Genomic DNA, 13,384 nt, shown 5'->3' on the forward strand with positions numbered 1-13,384 from the left:
CACGCTCACAAAAATATACATATATATATATATATATATATATATATATATATATATATATATATATATATATATATATATATATATATATATATATATATATATATAAATATATATATATATATAATTTTTTTTATTTTGGGTACAGATTGGGAACTAATACGGCTTATACAGGCTCTGAATATGACGAGTATGATACGGTAAACCTTTTAAAATGTAGCTCTTAAACTTCACTATATAGCAACAAGTAACACGTTTACAAAATCAGGTGTAACAGAAATATCGATAATCAATGCTCATAATATTTGACTAATATGCAAACATTTTAGTTTATTTAATTTGCACACCAGCCAGTTTTTTCGGTACAACTGTTTTTTGTTATATGTTTAATATTAGATTATATCAGTAGCAATGTTTTGTTTTTGCTCGAAGAGTTAGCACTAGATTTTAGCGGGACTTCTTCTTCTTCTTCATTCTTAATGGGGCTATGTTTTCTTGTTCAAAATTTAAGCATAGTTAGTTCTTATTAAAAAAAATGTTCCAAATTTAAATAATAGATCATATGAGTACCAATGTTTCTTTGTTCAATTTGTTTACTCTTCAAAATTTAAGCACAGGTAGATTAAAAAAAATAATTTTCTAACGTCAAGTACTAGATTACAGCGGTACTACTGTTTTTGGCATAGGTAAAATAACAATATGTCTCCAGTGTTTCTTCCAGACTTTTTTCTCCGGGGGGGGGGGGGGGAGGGGGGGGGCACTCGATATTTTCGGGGGTGGGGGTGGGCGGTCCACATTTTTCGGAGGGGGGCTGGACACTAGTAAAAGTATACGTTTTCTATATTATATATATATATATCGTTCGGGGGTGGAGGGGGCGGTAGACATTTTTCGAGGGAGGGGGGGGGGTGTGCAGAGCAACCACCCCCACCCCCCTCCCACCCCCGAAGAGATGCCTGGAAGAAACTCTGGATGTATCCATACATTTGTGTAAAATCAAGTACTATGTTTTAGTGGTATAAGTTTTTTTGAATTAACATCTTCAAATTTTCCGTTGTAAATTAAACTATTCTATCATTAATTTATTTATTTTAAAAAAATAGGACTAGATTAATGTTATTTAGTTTATATTTTGACATTTCTAATTATTGCGTAAGAGTAGTCAATATAAAGTAAAACAAACAGTGATTGTTATTTTTTTTAACACGTATTTCTTAACTCAGCTTCGCGTTTGTGGATGGATTTGTTTGTTGTTAAAATTGACATCGAAAATTAGCCCACTTCTGATTGCTCTACAGATCTGAAATTTGGCATGCAGGCTACTTTCGCCTAACAATTTCAGATGCAATCATAAAAACTAGCAATTAGAGACCGTAATTAGCTTAATTTAATTACGCCCTAAGGACCATAAAATTGAGGACATGATTTCTAAAGATACCGACAAGACTGAAGGCCTATTGACACAGTTACTTCGGCCCCAATCGATGTGAGCGCGCTGGCCGTGATCGTATAGTGGTTAGTACTTCGCGTTGTGGCCGCGATAACCCAGGTTCGAATCCTGGTCGCTCAAGATTTTTAGTCCGTGTATTTATAAACACTTAGTCAAGTCATACTTAATCAAGTCATTGGATAAAGTAGAAAATAAACTATATAAAAAACTTTTTTTAAAAAAACCACGTTTTTCATGTGTAGCAACGGACTAAAAAGGAGAAAATAAAATACTTAAAAAAAACTTTTTAAAAAACCACGTTTTTCTTGTGGACTAAAAAGTAGAAAATAACTATTTACATACATTTGATAAAAAAAACGTGGGTCGGGCAGATGGGTCGGGAAATTTGATGGTGAACGTACCCACGTTTTTTGTCATCAAATGTATGTAAATAGTTATTTTCTACTTTTTAGTCCACAAGAAAAACGTGGTTTTTTTAAGTTTTTTAAAGTATTTTATTACTTGTTGAGTTATAATTATGAAAATTTGTAAATATTACTTGTTTTCAATCGAAGGCGGAGTTTAATGGCACATGGGAAGCCATTGCAAATCCTACAGAAACATCAGCGAATGTTGAAAGTTTCATTACTGAGCTCAGCTATTTAAACAGGTTAGTGATAACATTCAAACCGTAGATTAGAGAAACTAAACAGTTTATTGATATCAACGTAACCGTCTTTTAGAGAAAATAAACTGGTTAGAAATATCAGCCAAATAATGATTTAAAGTAACCTGAATAGGCTAGTTTTATCAGTTAAACTAAGTTTTACAGTCGGCTGTTACTATTTCACAATATATAACAAGTTAGCCAGTTCAAAGGTAAGAATTCAAAATCATGTTTTTACTTTCTCGTATATATATATATATATATATATATATATATATATATATATATATATATATATATATATATACGAAGTATAGAGAAAGTCTTGTAATCTTTTATTATCCAGGTATGTCACTACAGAAAGGGGTTATGGAGAATTGAAACTTCTAGGGGAGATAAACAGCTTTTAAAATAATTACTAGACTACCCGTTATCTAGTTAGCTAACTGTGGGTTTCGGGGGTCATCCATAAATGACATCACGTCTGTCACCAATCATCACAAAATAACCAGACCCCACATTCAAAAAGACTTTTTTTATCCTTTAAAAACACACTATCCCTTGATATACTGACGTCACAGGTGACCTTTAAAAAGTTCTATTTAATTTTAATGACACCGACTTCAAAATTTAGCCTTTATTCTCCAAAGCAAATTTTAAAATGCTTTTCTGGCATATCTGGCCCTGGACACCTATAGCATGTTTATATAACGTCGAAAACCCGCCATGTTACTCGTGGTAAACATGGCTTAAAAATAGTCGGAAGTCAAGCATCCGGTCCGGACGCCATTGTTGTTAGCAACCGACCACGCCTCCAATAAAGTCTAGATTTCATAACATGTTCTCCCTTCGATAGCTGATCTGTAGATCTAGAGAAATTTATCGTAAACCTAAATGACAAAGACAGTTGAAAATTGATATAAATGTTGAAACGTAATAAATACAGCAAACGGACGTATTGTTAAAGTTATAGCCGACAGAAAATTAGCTTGAGAACGCGTTAAACATTGGAATGGGAACATAATCTTCTTCGATAGTCGCCGCCATTTTATTGTACTAAAAAGTAAACAAAAAAATGTGACGTTACTGTTCCGTCAAGTTTTTCTAATCTTTTAAAATTAATGTGGTTAATCTATCTATGAATAAATCAATAAATTAATTAACGTCTTTAAATAAATTTGTGAATAACAGTCTGTCTGAAAAGAAAATTGTTTTCTACCTACATACTATTTTACAGCTCTCCACATAGCGCCGTTTCTCTCCAGTATTCAATCAGACAAACAAAAAAACAAACAAAAAAGTAATAATATTCAAATATGTAAACAAACTTCAGTTTTCGTAGTATATAGATAGATGTACACAATGTAATATTAATTTTCCTTTTTCGTCACGTAAGGGAGGGATGGGGGGGGGGTGGGGGGGGGGGAGGGTGGGGGTGGGGATGGGGGGGGGGGTGGTGGGGGGGGGGGGGGTTGGTGGTATTAACGTGCATTGAGGGGGGGGGGGGAATCGGGGAATCAGTGGCAAACTGATTGAGACAGCTCCGCCCTAATGAGTTGTCTCAAAAAAAATAAAATAAATAAAACAGAAATCTATACATATTTGTTATATTTAACGTCCAATTCGACCAATCAAATTGTCAGTTTTAAACCACTTATGTCCTGCTTGACCACAGATCAACACGGACACAGCTGGGGCATCAGATCGACACGTTTTTGTTGGAGTGTTCTTTTAATGTGAGAACCTGTGAGCGCAAGTAGGTTGTCGGTTGGTGGGTAGTGGTGTGTGGTAGGGGAATGTAGCTGTCGGTTAGTAGTTGTGTGTGGATGTTGATGTAGCTATTTGTTGGTAGTTGTGTGTGGATGTTGATTGAGCTGTTAGTTGGTAATTGTGTGTGGATGTTGATGTAGCTACTGTTTGGTAGTTGTGTGGGGAAGAAGGACGTAGCTGTTTGTGGGTAGTTGTATGAGAATGTTGATGTACCTATTGGTTGTCATATGGTGGTTGTGTGTTCATGTAGATGTAGCTCTTGTTTTGTTAGTTGTGTGGGGATGTTGATGTAGCTGTTGATTAGTTGTGCTTTATGGATGTTGATATAACTATTGGATGGTAGTTGTGCGGGGAGGGTAATGTAGCTAATTGTGGGTAGTTGTGTGTGGATGATGGTGTTGTCATATATATTACAGGGACTGTAATGAGTTATTCTGCATTAAGATTTTATCCAACAGACACCTCGTGTAATTAAGCTTATATGAAACAAATGATGTACAATAAAAAAAATCCTTTACAACAATGAAAATTGACTTGTAATTTTTTCCAGAAATGTTACACAGTTCTACTCTGAAAGTTTCGGCAACTGTTACACCATACAGAGTGACCTGTTTGTATATAAGTTGACTGGGCCAGGGGGAGGTAAGCTGCTAGAGTTTCCTGTTGTTTACGACAAATGTACTTACAGTTTGTATCTGTGTTTGTAGATCGGTGCCAAAGCTACAACTGCATTTAAATTTTAGCAAAAGTTTTTATTTTTGTTCAATCTAAATTAAAAAAGACTTAATTAATCTGTAATAAGTCAACGGATCGTAAACAGGCTAGGTTCAAATATTTAATTAAGTTGCACACTTCTAAGCTGATTTAGCTGTGTATGGTTGGAACTGGTTTTATTTTTATTGTTGTGATGTTATTATATTTTGTGAGCTATGTTATTTATTGTGTGTAGAATTGCTGATGTTTTATTAAATGGGGTGTTGGGAATGGTATAATATTGTGTGGTATTTCTTTTTTTTTTGGTGCAGATTTGCTGATGTTTTATTAAATCATGTGTTGGGGATGGTTGTGTGGTATTTCTTTTTTATTTTCTCGTATATACGAAGTATAGAGAAAGTATTGTAATCGTGCACAAAAATCGCTTGAAATTTTAACAATTTTCACCGTATTACATCTCAGTCCTTCATCACATCCGAAGTATAGAGGACTTATTTTAATCGGGCAAAAATTATCAATCCAGATTTATCAAAATTAAGAGGTTTTATGCGTAATCCAGTCTGAAAAACTGGGCTTTGCAATTCTGTCCGTATGTCTGTGTGTCTGTCTGTGTGTGTGTGTGTGTGTCCGTGTGTAAACACGATAACTTGAGTACCGTTACAGCTAGGTTGATGAAATTTCATATAAAAGTATTTTATCAAAATCGTAGATCCGTATTAACTTTTGAGCGATTTCCGTTAACCGGAAGTGGTACATTTTCTACTTTGAATTTTTCAAAAGCCTATAACGAGTACTATTTCAGATAGATAAATGAAATTTCACTTGTAAGTATAAGATCTGTTAAATTTTGAGTAATTTCCGTTGACCGGAAGTAGTAATTTACGCTACTTCCGATTTACTTTAAAACTAATGTAAATTTTTAAAGTACTAATAATATTGCGCACTATTATGCACTTTTTTAATTTGGCGTTCACTTGGTGTGCAATTCTTTTGTCTACGAGATTTTATTCTATTTTTAAAACTTTAAGTATTTAAAATGGATAAAAAATCATGTCTATAGCCCGAGTTCCCATTCCCTGTTGTTTTATATAAGAAAATTCTAGAAAGTTTAGGGGAGATCACTCCCGGTTTATTTTGTGTAGGTTTGGTGATGTTTATTAAATGATATGTTGGGGATGGTTGTGTGGTATTTCTTTTTTTGTAGGTTTGCTGATGTTTTATTAAATTATATGTTGGGAATGGTTTGATTTTATGTGGTATTTCTTTTTACTTTCTCGAATATACGAAGTATAGAGAAAGTCTTGTAATCGTGCAAAAAAAAAAAATCGAGATTTTTGCAAATCTCGACGTTTTACATCTCACTGATACGGAAAAACATAATTTTGCAATCTTGTCCGTATGTCTGTGTGTCTGTGTGTGTGTATGTGTGTGTGTGTGTGTCCGTGTGTAAACACGATAACTTGAGTACCGTTACAGCTAGGTTGATGAAATTTCATATATAAGTATCTTATCAAAATCGTAGATCCGTATCAACTTTTGAGCGATTTCCTATAACCGGAAGTGGTACTTTTTCTACTTTGAATTTTTCAAAAGCCTATAACTTGAGTACTATTTCAGATAGATAAATGAAATTTGATACGTAAGTAAAAGATCTAATTCTCTACCTTCTTTCAAATTTTCAGTAATTTCGTTGACCGGAAGTACTTATTTACGCTATTTCCGATTTCTCAAAAAAAAAACGCTTGTAAATTTATAAAGTACTAATAATAATATTGCGCACTATTATGCACATCTTTTTTTAGCGTTCACTTGGTGTGCATTTCTTTTTTCTACGAGATTATATTCTATTTTTAAAAAATTGAGTAATTAAAATGGATTAAAAATCATGTCTAGAAGTCTATATCCCGAGTTGCCATCCCCCGTAGTGTTATATTAGAATATTCGAGAAAGTTTAGGGGAGATCACTCCCGGTTTATTTTGTGTAAGTTTGGTGATGTTTTATTAAATCTTGTGTTGGGAATGGTTGTGTGGTATTTCTTTTTTTGTGTAGGTTTGGTGATATTTTATTAAATGATATGTTGGGGATGGTTGTGTGGTATTTCTTTTTTTTTTGTAGGTTTGCTGATGTTTTATTAAATTATGTGTTGGGGATGGTTTGATTTTGTGTGGTATTTCTTTTTTTTTGTGTGTAGGTTTGGTGATGTTTTATTAAATCTTGTGTTGGGAATGGTTGTGTGGTATTTCTTTTTTTTGTGTAGGTTTGGTGATGTTTTATTAAATTATGTGTTGGGGATGGTTTGATTTTGTGTGGTATTTCTTCTTTTTGTGTGTAGGTTTGGTGATGTTTTATTAAATCTTGCGTAGGGTTGGAGCTGGTTCTATTTCTAGAGACAGACGATTACATACCAGGTATCACCAGTGGTGAGGGAGCGCAGGTGGTGATACACGAACAGGACACAGTCCCCTTTCCTTATGAAGCAGGTATAGCCGTCGGATCAGGGGAGCAAACGCTAATTGCACTACAACAGGTAGTCTACACTAGTTACATCGGTAACAAGTTCACGTTACTATAGGTTAATACATATGTTAGATATGCTAATTTTAAAGCCCTGAGTTCGAACTGATGAGAATCGTCAGATAGGAACAGCAACCCATCTAGGAGAGAAAACTCGGAAATAAAAAAAAGTTGAGCCCCTTAGGCGATATGATTACTAACTCTGGTTTTCTTTCGGCATCTCCGAGATGTGCTGATTCCAAGTTATACAGGTAACGTCCTGTCTCTTGGGTCCATCAGCTCTGTGAGAGAGCGGGCCTGATATATGAGCAACATCTGTAAGAGAGGGGGCCTGATATATAAGCAACATCTGGCTGTCTGAGAGAGGGGGCCTGATATTTGAGCAACATCTGTCTCCGTGAGAGAGGGGGCCTGATATATGAGCAACATCTGGCTGTCTGAGAGAGGGGGCCTGATATATGAGCAACATCTGGCTCTGTGAGAGAGCGGGCCTGATATATGAGCAACATCTGTAAGAGAGGGGGCCTGATATATGAGCAACATCTGGCTGTCTGAGAGAGGGGGCCTGATATATGAGCAACATCTGGCTGTCTGAGAGAGGGGGCCTGATATATGAGCAACATCTGGCTGTCTGAGAGAGGGGGCCTGATATTTGAGCAACATCTGTCTCCGTGAGAGAGGGGGCCTGATATATGAGCAACATCTGGGGCACAAGGATTCTGCTTGATTTTCCAATGCGAAATCACCTATATGGAGCCATATTATTACATTGTTAACAAACGGACAAACTATTAATCATGAAACTTTCCGGGAAGAGACGTCACGCCTTTTTTGACGATTTTTTTCTAAAATTCGATTTCTAACATTGCTTTTTCATAATGTAAAATGTGAAGTCGCACCATCTGAACCCCCCCCCCCCCCTCCCCCTCATCACACACCGTCACAAAATTACGGACCCCCTCCCCCCTACGAGTGTGACGTCATTTATGGACGACCCCTTAGATGACCTCGGTTTTTAAGGGAGGGGGATCTGACCCCCGGAGATATGTTTCTTAAAATGTAACGCTTTTGATATCAAATGTAGTTACTAAACATTCTACTGATCTTCTTCATCTACAGGTGTCTATTGAACGTCTTGGCCTACCTTATAGTAAATGCAATCAAGATACTGAGTTTAAGGAAAAATACAACGTCAAATATACTAGAAATGTAAGGGAACTCAATATTCGTGTTATAATGTCATGGTTATACAATGATTAAAAAAGTATGAATTATAAAATACATTCACATAGAAAAAAATCTGGAGAATCATTTGTTTTACGTGATCCTGATTAATATTGCAGAAACTTTGTTTTATTCTAGTAAAGGGAGATATCTCTACATTTACTTAACAATTATAAAATTATGAAAATAATCTTTTTTTAGCGCAGAAAAAAAAATTAGCTGGCGACTGAATACTATGTCAATAGGTAATTAATTTGTGAATAGAAAAGCAAATCCCTTATGGAATAACAAGGATTATATAAGATAGATAAGCCAACATGCGGCTAAAAATAGATTCCTTTTTGTTCTAGTTGTGCCAGAAGATCTGCCTGGAGAACAAGGTCAGGGACTTTTGTAAATGCTACGTCAGTACCAACATACAGGTGAACGAAATCATGCAGGTTCCAGCTCACCTGACTCCATGCTCAAATACAACAGGTAAGGTCGATTATGATGGTGCCACATATATCACACACTCACCAATACAACAGGTAAGGTCGATTATGATGGTGCCACTTATATCACACACTCACCAATACAACAGGTAAGGTCGATTATGATGGGGCTTCATATATCGCTCACTCACAATACAACAGGTAAGGTCGATTATGATGGGGCTTCATATATCACACACTCACCAATACAACAGGTAAGGTCGATTATGATGGGGCTTCATATATCACACACTCACCAATACAACAGGTAAGGTCGATTATGATGGGGCTTCATATATCACTCACTCACCAATACAACAGGTAAGGTCGATTATGATGGGGCTTCATATATCACACACTCACCAATACAACAGGTAAGGTCGATTATGATGGGGCTTCATATATCACTCACTCACCAATACAACAGGTAAGGTCGATTATGATGGGGCTTCATATATCACACACTCACCAATACAACAGGTAAGGTCGATTATGATGGTGCTTCATATATCACTCACTCACCAATACAACAGGTAAGGTCGATTATGATGGTGCTTCATATATCACTCACTCACCAATACAACAGGTAAGGTCGATTATGATGGTGCTTCATATATCACACACTCACCAATACAACAGGTAAGGTCGATTATGATGGGGCTTCATATATCACTCACTCACCAATACAACAGGTAAGGTCGATTATGATGGGGCTTCATATATCACACACTCACCAATACAACAGGTAAGGTCGATTATGATGGTGCTTCATATATCACTCACTCACCAATACAACAGGTAAGGTCGATTATGATGGTGCTTCATATATCACTCACTCACCAATACAACAGGTAATGTCGATTATGATAGGGCTTCATATATCACTCACTCACCAATACAACAGGTAAGGTCGATTATGATGGTGCTTCATATATCACTCACTCACCAATGCAACAGGTAAGGTCGATTATGATGGTGCCACATATATCACTCACTCACCAATACGACATGTAGAGTTAACTACTTGATGCGGTTTTGATGCATCTGTATGTAAGAATGTAAACTCTACAAACAGAGCAAAAATTATACCCTATTAATCCATAGAAATCATTAACGTTTTAGTCTTAGTTTGTGACAATCAAAGGTATCATGACGTTTGTCACAACTAGATGAATTATTAATGATCTTTTCGTATACGCAGTACAGAGGAAATATTGTAATCATGTAAAACACTCGAAATCGAAATTTTCACAAATCTCTACGTATTCAACCTCGCTGAGTAGCAAAAACAGTTTTGCTATTTTGTCCGTATGTCTCTGTGTATCTATGTATGTATGTATGTGTGTAAGTCTGTGAACACGTTAACTCGAGCAGGATACCGTTCCAGTTAGGTTGATGAAATCGTATATAAATGTGTTATATAAAATTTGTAGTTTTGTCTCAAAATTTCAGCGATTTCCAAAAACGGAAGTGGAACTTATTGACTTTTTTGTTTTTCAAAAGCCTAGAACTTGAGTACTATTTCAGATAAATAAAAGAAATTTCAGATATAAGTAAAATATTTAATTCTCTGCGTCGTTTCGAATTTTGAGTAATTTCCGTTGACAGGAATTAGTTATTAACGCTTTTTAATATTTCTCAATAAACAAATATGAATTTATAAAGTACTAATAATATTCCACACTGTAATACATATAATTTTACCGTTCACTTGGTGCGCAATTCTTTTTTCTAAGAGATTCTATTCTATTTAAAAAGTTTCAGTAATTAAAAATTGATTTAAAATCATATCTATATCCCGAGTTGCCATCCATTTATTATTCAGAGTTGGTGTGTGTTGCAAAACTGAACTCAGAAATTTCAAATGACGTCACCGCCTGTGACTGCCCAAGTCCCTGTAGGTGAGATACTTTCTTTGCCTTAAAATTTACTTTGTTGAAATTCAGAGTAAATCACACTTAACCACTTTGCACTTGTTAAGTTTCAGGATAAATCACACTTAACTACACTGCACTTATTAAATTTCAGGATAAATCACACTTAACTACAAAACACTTGTTAAGTTTCAGGATAAATCATACTTAACTACATTGCACTTTACGTTTTTAGTTTATTTTATTTAAGTAATAACATTTTGTTTTCATTTAAAGTGAAAAGGACTACAAGAAAAGCTTGTCATCTAGGTTTTGGCCGAATATGGACACCACAGTAAGTTTACACCTTTCATATTTGATTATTCCCCCCCCCCCCCGGGGACATTTGGAGGGACTAGCCAAGGACAGAGACGCATGGAAAGCTCTTGTCAGCGGCCTATATCTCAAAAGGAACGACAGGCAAACCTAACCTAACCTATTGTCCCATTGGCACAATTAAGCCACCGCAATGAGATTACATATTTCGTTATTGTTAATTTTAAAAGTGAATGTTAAGATTGTAAATACAATTTCTAGTAACACACAATATTATTCATTTCAATATTTCACAATGAATGTTACATTTTTAAGACAATAAATGATTCCGCAGAATTGATTTCATGCACGTTAAGACAATCCTAGTGTGTGATTTATCATTTCAGGAATTCTTGATCGACTCGCTGTGTACTAGGAATTATTATTCCGGTTGTTCATCGCTAAAGAGGCCCAACGAGTCACTAAACCAGTACGCAACAAAAGTATTTTTTACACTCTATTTTCACTTTGCTGTTCACATAATGGATATTGAATCATTGCATTTAAATTTTTCATAATCGTCGAATTTAAAAATGGTATTACTTTTTTTGTTACATAGACAAAAAAGTTTGCCTTAAGTTAAGTTTGATCAGTTATAAAAAGCGAACATTTTAAAAACATTGGCCGTGTAATCAGTGTGTTAATAAGTTAGCAATATGTGGAACTAAAAAACATGAGAGTCAGTAATTCTGTCTACTTGAGTGTTGGATATGTTCATGAGTGGACTGGACCGCAGGTCTACTGGGAAAAATACCAGTGGGCCCCCATAAAAAAAAAACACTTTGTGGGACAAAATATAAATGGGCAATGAAAAAATTCAATCTGGGATGAGTGGGGTCCCTGGGTTGGGTGGGGTCCCTGTGTTGGGTGGGGGTCTCTTGGTTGAGTGGGGTCCCTGTGTTTGGTGGGTTTCCGATGTTAGGTGGTGTCCCTGGGTTGGGTGGGGTCCCTGGGTTGTGTGGGGGTCCCTGGGTTGGGTGGGGTCCCTGGGTTGTGTGGGGGTCCCTGGGTTGGGTGGGGTCCCTGGGTTGTGTGGGGGTCCCTGGGTTGGGTGGGGTCCCTGGGTTGGGTGGGGGTCCCTGGGTTGGGTGGGGTCCCTGGGTTGGGTGGGGTCCCTGGGTTGGGTGGGGTCCCTGGGTTGGGTGGGGTCCCTGGGTTGGGTGGGGTCCCTGGGTCGTGTAGAGTTCTTTGGGTTGGGTGGGGTCCCTGTGTCTTGTGAAGTCCCTGTGTTGTGTAGAAGTCTTTGGTTTGGGTGGAGTCCCTTGGGTGGGTGGGGATCCCTTTAAAAATATCCCTGCCTCTTCAACACAGCCTCCCCCTGGGTTAGTTGACATTGTGAGATATATTAACAAGATAGACTGAATAGTCTGAGTAAAGTCACAACCTTCGAGATATATTTTTTAATGTTTTCTACACACAACGCGCAGGTATGATTTCCTGAAGCTCAACATCTACTTTGAAGATTTGAATTACCAGACAATATCTGAAGAACCTGACTACGAGGTAATAATTCTCTTATGATTTATGGTCAGTGTTAGTGTTAAAATAGAGTAATACATTGAAGAAAAAAAAATTAATACATTTATTGCACTTAATATCGGTTGTCTAGCTAGAGTAGTTGATAATAAATTCATTATAGCAAAAAGACAATACATGTATGTTATTTAAACGTATCATGGAGTCGGGGAATTCGGGTCGGTAAAGCTCAAAGCTGCTTAAGTCTCGAGTTCGAACTTCCGCGAAGATGAGACTCCAAAATCAAAAAACTGCTGCATTGTAAGCAGAATTAGATAGGATATCTTACAAGGGCACTCTATATAAACACATTACAATCTTTTTATTTTGTCTACACTTTAAAAAATTAGCTTTTCACTACTTACTTTTATTTAAAGACTAATTGAAGAAATCAATTAGTTTATTTATAATGTAATTATAATTACATTAATTTTATTTTTTTAAATAATACGTTTGAATACAATTGTCAGTATTGCATCATGAATAAAGTTCTTATAAACTTGTTTCAATATCAGGTGATCCAGCTTTTGTCTGATGTTGGGGGCACCATCGGCCTGTGGATCGGGTTGTCTCTCCTGAGCTTGTGTGAGATAGCACATCTCATCATTGATATCTGCGTGTTCCTGATCACCTACGTGTCCAGAAAAAAGTAGATATCTCAAGGGATGCAGTTTAAAGTTTGAAATGATGAAACTTTAAAAACGAACCATTATTTTTAAAGACTTATTTTAATGTTATTTACTTATAGCACTATGGGGGGGGGGGGTAACAGTTACACATGTATTCTTTACTATATGTACTATTTCTTTAAGCAAAAATATATTATGATCAGTGGCCTAGCTAAGGTAG

Source organism: Physella acuta, unplaced genomic scaffold, assembly GCF_028476545.2.
Source record: "Physella acuta isolate Inbredline_101_S28 unplaced genomic scaffold, ASM2847654v3 ptg000696l, whole genome shotgun sequence".
Classification (NCBI taxonomy): Eukaryota; Metazoa; Mollusca; class Gastropoda; family Physidae; genus Physella; species Physella acuta.